The sequence below is a fragment of the Arachis ipaensis genome, chromosome B6 (assembly GCF_059453495.1).
Source record: "Arachis ipaensis isolate K30076 ecotype BB chromosome B6, ASM5945349v1, whole genome shotgun sequence".
NCBI classification, from domain to species: domain Eukaryota; kingdom Viridiplantae; phylum Streptophyta; class Magnoliopsida; order Fabales; family Fabaceae; genus Arachis; species Arachis ipaensis.
The window spans coordinates 98,390,442-98,398,650 of record NC_142441.1 but is presented as its reverse complement, the minus strand read 5'-3'; the positions used below and the strand labels follow the sequence as shown (position 1 = coordinate 98,398,650).

Below are 8,209 nucleotides of genomic sequence, written 5' to 3'. Positions count from 1 at the left end.
AAAGAGACATAAAGAAAGACATGATAGATAATAATCAAAAAGATCAATTAAAAATAAACATAGTTCTTGTATTAATAAATTCTAAAAATAACCCAATAGTAATTCTGAATAAATTAAGGACATGGAAGAGTAAGAGACAAATAAGGAAAACAAACTAGAGTAATGAAGTCTTGGCGGAGGTAATAACTCTTCTCAATATCCCAGTCCAAGAAGCAAATAAAATCAAAATCCTAAGAACTATGAATGTGTAGAGAGAAAACCTAGAGGAGAGGAAAAATCAGATCTAAAACTAAAATTAGGCAGAATGAATGTTGTTTTTGATCTCAGCATGTTTCCTGGCTCTAATCTGCTTTTCTGGGCCAAAAACTGAGTCAAAACAGGGCCCAAAATCGCCCCCAGCGAATTCTGCAGATTCTGCAGATCGCGCATATCACACGATCGCGTCGTGCAGGCGTTCGCGTCATCCAGCGTTTTTCCTTGCCACGCGTATGCGTCGTCCACGCCTTCGCGTCACTTGTGCTGTTTTTAGTTCACGCGTTCGCGTTAGGCACGCGTCCGCGTCACTGCAATTTCCTCTGTTTCGCGCGGTCGCGTGAGCCATGCGTCTGCGTCGCTTCTCGCTGGTCATCTCCTTAATTTCTTGTGTTCCTTCCATTTTTGCAAGCTTCCTTTCTAATCTCCAAGTCATTCATGCCCTATAAAGCCTGAAACACTTAACACACAGATCACGGCATTGAATGGAATAAAGGAGAATTAAAATACATAATTAAAAGTCTCTAGGAAGCAAGTTTTCAACCATGAAGTATTTTTGGGAAGGAATTGTAAATACATGCTAATTTAATGAATAAGTAGATAAAGATATGATAAAACCACTCAATTAAACACAATATAAACCATAAAATAATGGTTTATCAACTTCCCCACACTTAGATATTAGCATGTCCTCATGCTTAGTTGAAGGAGATAAAATAAATGAGTAGGAACATGTAAAACTCATGCAATGCAATGCAACCTATATATATGAATGCAACTATATGATTCTTGTCTACCTGGTTAAAAGTAAATAAGCTTTTCAAGACAATCACAAATCAAATTCCACTAATTCAATTCTTATACAGTAGGAACAGATAAAAATGCAAGAAGATAGCTCATGAAAGCAGGGAACATAGAATTCAAGCATTGAACCCTCACTGATGATGTATGTATGCTTTAATCTCTCTAGTGTATAGGGTAATCACTCTATCCTTCTCTAATCATGCTTTCTAATTTTTGTTCTTCACCTAACCAATCAACAACATTTAATATACCAATGCAAACATCATGAGGTCTTTTCAAGGTTGTAATGGGGCCAAGGTATGGGTAAGGGTACATATATGGCTAAGTAAGCTCATAAATTGAATCTTTAATTAACCCAAGCTTTCACCTAACACACATATATATTCTTTATAGCTTAAATTTCACACCTAGCTACCCAAAATTTTCTTTTCACATTTCTTACTCATGTATCAACTTTTATTTTAATTTATCGTACATGCATTGATCTTTGAATTCTTAACTTGATATTAGGGTAATTTTGTCCCCTTATTTGATTATTGAATATTTTTTTAACATAAATATAAACGTAGCTTATCAATGCACATAGATTTTTGATTTTTATAGTTTTACATGAGTAGGCACCCAAATTCCCATTATATCATCATGACACATTCCCTCATTATCTTTTGTTCCCACAATCTTCCCATACTCAATTAACACATAATTCTATCTTAAGCTAACCAAAGATTCAATTGGGATATATAATTATTTTTCCGCTTAAGGCTAGTAATGTGGTAAAATAAAGAACAAATGGGATTTAAAAGCTCAAAGTGGCTAACAAAGGTAACTTAAGGGGTAGGCTTAAATTGGATAAGTGAGCTAAACAAATAATGGCCTCAATCATATGCAGGTATATAAATATATTAAACATTGGACATATAGGATGAAACAAAATATAGATTATAATCATAGAGAAGTAAAAACACAAGAATAAAATAATTATGGTTAAATAATGTAACCATGTATTTAGGCTCGAAGTCTCACAAGTTGTGTGTTCTTTAGCTCAAAAACCATGTTCCAAATATAACTTCAAGCAAATTTAACAAAAAAGTTTTGATTAAAATTAGTGAAATTTTGTTCTAAAAATAGGGTCTTAGAAGAAACTTATTACCTTTTCAATCAAGTAGAACATGCATGCAACTAATCTATTACTATGCAATTTATCTTATTCTACAAAAGAAAAATTAACTAAATATCCTATTTTATTGGTGTTAGGGAAGAGAAATTACCTCCGGAAGTCAGGTACTGACCGACCTTCCCACACTTAAGGCTTTGCACCGTCCTCAGTGCCATCTGTCAGGAACAAAGGTGGGCTGGTAGCAGTATCTCCACAGTCGGGACCGTCATGGCTCCCTGTGCTGGTAAAGGAAGTGGAGTCCGGGGTGTTTGAGTCCTTGAATTTTCCCATAATCAGCTCCTTAAGGTATGTGAATCGGCGCTTGTTACGGTGCTCTCTAAGCTTTTCTTTCTGTTCCTGCCGATCCAACCTTTCAAGAATTTGATGGAGCAGTTGGTTTGTTGTAGGTGCTTGTGGTGCTGAAGGAGGAATGTCCTCAGCCGGTTCAGTAGGCTGGCTTGTAGTGGCTACTGAAGGTCTGATATATTTCCCGTTAGGGACGTATTGATTATCCCGTGGAAGCATGGCTTTGGTGTCACCCGCTCTGTAGGAGACTCCGGCTGCTGAGATAAGATCTGAGACCAAGAAAGGAAAAGGTAAGTTGCCTGTAATTTGTACGTGTCCCATAGCATTCCGGATGGGTCTTGGTAGGTTCAGAGGTTGATCTGTAAGGATGCACCATAGTAACACAGCCATGTCTGCAGTGAAGGAGGACCCGTGGGTGCTCGAAAAGACGTAATGGAACATAATCTGTGCCCACACGTGAGCCTCCAAGGTAAGTGCTGAAGCCGATATTCCCTTAGGGCGGGAACGGTCGTATCCGTAGATCCATCTGCTGCTAGGTAGTGTGATAACTCTGAGAACGGCGTCCCAGTTAAATTGGTATGTCTGGCGCTTGAGTGAGGCTTCTTGAAAGGCGTCCAGTCCTTCTGGAGCAGGGGGAAGATCTAAAGCTCGTTGAATGACCTCTTCTGTAATAGGGACTTGCTTCTGTCGGACATAGACAGACTGCAGGGTTGGCAGGTGGAAATTGGAATAGAACTCAACTACCCAGGTAAGATTAACCTGCCTTTTCTATCTCTGTAGGAAATCCCATTGTCTTCGTTCAATTTGCGGCTCAACAAAGGTAGCAATATTGGGTGGGAGGATAAGAAGGTATTCGTTGTTGTAACTCCGTTCTGCCAGGATGGGGAACATCTGCTCACAGTAGCAATTGAGAAATTGCACAGTGTCCTTTGCTGGGAAGGCTTTCTCTTTTTCATCAACCTTTATAATCCTCTTAATTCTTTTTGTTGAGGGCTTTACTGTAGTTGAAGAAGGCTCTACCACTAATGCTCTTTTTGTTCCTCTCCTTGCTGGTGGTTTGGGAATAGCTTTCTCTTTTCCTTTCTTGGTGGCCATCCTGAAAAAGGGAAAAAGAAAGTAACGTGAATTCAAAGGGATAGAGCAAGGGAGAGGATGATATAGGTGATAAACAATGCACGGTAAAAAGGATGTCGTTAACACATGGTCATGACTACATGTGAAAAGTTCATCAAAGGGAATAAAGCAAGTGCATTTTGTGGTAATTAGATGCAAGATGTTTATTGGCATGCAGGCAAAGGCATGAGTAGCATAGATCAAGCATTAATTACTTAAATATGTTATCACTCGTAACAAACTGGCCATCACGTTTGTATTGACAATTATCTTCAATGAATAAAATATGAAAGGAGTTTTGTGAAAAATATGTATTAAAATAGTAGAATGGAATAATCTAGAAAAATGCAGAATGCCATATGGGCTTTTTCACAAACATATAGCATGCATGATGAATAAGCTATTGAAATTATTAATTTGCACATGCAAGCAACCCTTAAAAATTAATATATAATTGCCAAACAATTTTGCAATAATCCACAAGCATATAACAAGAAACAATGATCCAAATAAATTTCTAACACCAATTAAAAGAAAAAGAAAGAAAAAGAAAACATGGATAATGAAAGTAAAAAGAAAAGAAAAGAAGAAAGCATAAAAATAAGAAGGATAATAGAAAAGTAAGGAAGGAAGAAGAAAAGAAAAACCTTGATAATGGTGGTGAGAGAGAAAAAGTAGAAGGTGAGAAAGAAGGAAGAAATAAGGAGAGAAAAAAAAAAGTAGGATTTGGGGAAGAGAAAGATAAGATATTTTGGCAGATTAGGTTAAGCTGTGCGGCGGACGCGTGGGGTACGCGTTCGTGCGGATGGCGCTTAGAGGAGTCGACGCGGTCACTTTGGTCACGCGGATGCGTGACTCGTTTTGTGCTACTGGCGCGAGGGCAGCCTCGCGCTCGCACAACTCTCTGTTCGAAACCTTGTTTTGCCAAATTTTTGGGTGACGCGGTCGCACGGTTGACGCGATCGCGTGGGTGGCCAATATTGGGGGATGACGCGGACGCGTGGGCACACGTTCGCGTGGTAGAGACTGTGTGTCCAGCGCCAGTCCAGCACCACTCCAGCACAACTTTCGGCTATGCACCTTTTTGACGTCGATTTTCAGGTCACGCGTCCGCATGGGTGACGCGGACGCGTGGGAGGCAATTCTCCCATATGACGCGAACGCGTCATGGACGCGGTCGCGTGGGTCGAATCGTGCCAGGGGCACGCCTCCAGCCACACTCTCGCGTGACTTTCTGTTCGATTTTTTATTCTTTCTGAGCCACCTGCGACGCGGACGCGTCGGTGATACGGTCGCGTCGCGTGCGAATTTTTATTTTTATGCAATATGCAAATACAGATGCAAACTATAGGCACTGGTACTGAGAAGAGTTATTGCTAAAGGAAACTAAGAAATAAAAAGAAAGGAACGATCATACCATGGTGGGTTGTCTCCCACCTAGCACTTTGCTTTAACATCCGTAAGTTGGACGCTCCACTTGCTCAGTCTTTAACGCTCCTCTGTTTCGCGCGGTCGCGTGAGCCATGCGTCCGCGTCGCTTCTCGCTGGTCATCTCCTTAATTTCTTGTGTTCCTTCCATTTTTGCAAGCTTTCTTTCTAATTTCCAAGTCATTCATGCCCTATAAAGCCTGAAACACTTAACACATATATCACGGCATCGAATGGAATAAAGAAGAATTAAAATACATAATTAAAAGTCTCTAGGAAGCAAGTTTTCAACCATGAAGTATTTTTAGGAAGGAATTGTAACTACATGCTAATTTAATGAATATGTAGATAAAGATATGATAAAATCACTCAATTAAACACAATATAAACCATAAAATAATGGTTTATCAGGGCACCTTCTTGTCAAGTCCTTAAACCTCTCCCATGCTTCATAGAGAGTTTCACCATCTTGTTGCCTGAAGGTTTGCACCTCAACTCTCAACCTGTTGATTCTTTAAGGAGGATAGAATCTCGCCAAGAATTTGTTTACCACATCTTTCCAGGTTGTCAAACTCTCCTTCGGGAAGGATTCCATCCATTTGGATACTTTATCCTTGATTGAAAAGGGAAACGGAAGCAGTCTATAGGTGTCAGGATGAACACCATTAGACTTTACAATATCGCATATCCTTAGAAAGGTGGTGAGATGTTGATTTGGGTCTTCTTGGGCACTTCCTCCGAATGCACAGTTGTTCTAAACGAGGGTGATGAGCTGGGATTTTAGTTCAAAGTTATTCGCATGTATGGTTGGCTTTTGGATGCTACTTCCATATTTTCCTGGGTTTGGATTGATATAAGAGCCTAGAACTCTTCTCTCTTGCCCAACATGATTTACTGGACCTTCTCTAGCATGGTTGTGAGCCTCTTCTTCATGGTGGTTCTCCATATTCTCCTCCAAATTTGGTTCAAAATACTCTTCCTCTTCCTCAGCACCAACGACTCTCTTTCCTCTTGCTTCCCTCCTTAATCTAAGGAAGGTCCTCTCAGGTTCAGAATCAAAGGAAGTTGAAGCCCCGCTTTTTCTACCTGTCATACAACCAACAAGGCAAAAAGCAAGAGAGAAAATGAATGGAAATTACTCTTGTTAGAATGGCCGTTAGTGTGAGTGATGTAATATATCAAACAGTTAGTGGGTTAGTTAACTAACTTGTAAACAATGACGAAATCACAACAAATGGGTAAAGGATAAAGGAAAGAAAATAACTAAAACTGAAAGTAAATCACTCAAATGGAATTAAACAAAATAAAAGAAAAATGTTCAATCTAGTTATCCTCCGACTTAATCATTTTCGACACGAAATCAATCCCCAGCAACGGCGCCTGGTGCACGAATTGTGAATCACACTTTTCACAACTCGTACCACTTACCAGCAAGTGCACTGGGTCGTCCAAGTAATACCTTACGTGAGTAAGGGTCGAATCCCACGGAGATTGTTGGTTTGAAGCAATCTATGGTTATCTTGTAAATCTTAGTCAGGAAGTCAGTTATGTTTATCAGTTGAATTGCGAATAACGAAGAGAGCATAAATTAAAGGTTACTTGTTATGCAGTAATGGAGAATATGTTGGAGTTTTGGAGATGCTTTGTCTTCTGAATCTCTGCTTTCCTCTGTCTTCTGATTTACGCATGCACGTCCTCCCATGGCAAGCTGTATGTAGGGGGTCACCGTCGTCAATGGCTACATCCCATCCTCTCAGTGAAGAATATGCTCACATGCTCTGTCACAGCACGGCTAATCATCTGTCGGTTCTCGATCATACTGGAATAGGATTCTTCATCCTTTTGCGTCTGTCACTAACGCCCAGCACTCGCGAGTTTGAAGTTTGTCACAGTCATTCGATCATTGAATCCTACTCGGAATACCATAGACAAGGTTTAGACTTTCCGGACTCTCATGAATGCTGCCATCAGTTCTAGCTTATACCACGAAGATTCTAATTAAGAGATCTAAGAGATACTCATTCAATCGGATATAGAACGGAGGTGGTTGTCAGGCACACGTTCATGGGTTGAGGAAGGTGATGAGTGTCACAGATCATCACCTCCATCACAGTTAAGCGCGAATGAACATCTTAGATAGGAACAAGCTTGTTTGAATGGAAAACAGAAATACTTGCATTAATTCATCGAGACACAGCAGAGCCCCTCATCCCCAACAATGGAGTTTAGAGACTCATGCCTTCAAAGAGTACAAAGTTCATATCTAAAAATGTCATGAGATACAAAATAAGTCTCTAAAAGTTGTTTAAATACTAAACTAGTAGCCTAGGTTTACAGAAAATGAATAAACTATAGCAGATGGTATAGAGATCCACTTCTGGGGCCCACTTGGTGTGTGCTGGGGCTGAGATTTAAGTAATTCACGTGCATAAGGCCATTTTGGGCGTTCAACGCCAGGTTTGGATCCATTTCTGGCGTTGAACTCCAACTTTTAATCCGTTTCTGGCGCTAGACGCCAGAATTGGGCAGAGAACTGGCGTTGAACGCCAGTTTACGTCATCTATCCTTGAGCAAAGTATAGACTATTATATATTTCTGGAAAGCTCTGGATGTCTACTTTCCAACGCAATTGGAAGCACGCCATTTTGAGTTCTGTAGCTCCAGAAAATCTACTTTGAGTGCAGGGAGGTCAGAATCCAACAGCATCAGCAGTCCTTTTTCAGCCTAAATCAGATTTTTGCTCAGCTCCTTCAACTTCAGCCAGAAAAATACCTGAAATTACAGAAAAACACACAACTCATAGTAAAGTCCAGAAATATGAATTTTTCCTAAAAACTAATGAAAATAAACTAAAAACTAACTAAAACATACTAAAAACTATATGAAATTAACTCCAAAAAGCGTATAAAATATCCGCTCATCACAACACCAAACTTAAACTGTTGCTTGTCCTCAAGCAACTAGACAAATAAAATAGAAGACTAATAAGTTGAGAAGCAATAATATCTCAGAGTTTTTGAGTGAAGCTCAGATTCTAATTAGATGAGCGGGACTAGCAGCTTTTTGCTTCCGAACAATTTTGGCATCTCACTTTATCCATTGAAGCTCAGAGTGATTGGCATCTATAAGAACTTAGAATTCAGATAGTGT

General features: G+C 39.7%; 1 non-coding gene across 1 annotated transcript; it reads left to right on the top strand.

Moving 5' to 3' along the window:
- Positions 1-5,457: 5,457 nt before the first annotated feature.
- On the top strand, positions 5,458-5,564 carry LOC148561914 (small nucleolar RNA R71). The gene has a single exon (XR_015886915.1). It is a non-coding gene; the product is annotated as a small nucleolar RNA R71 (small nucleolar RNA).
- Positions 5,565-8,209: the final 2,645 nt, after the last annotated feature.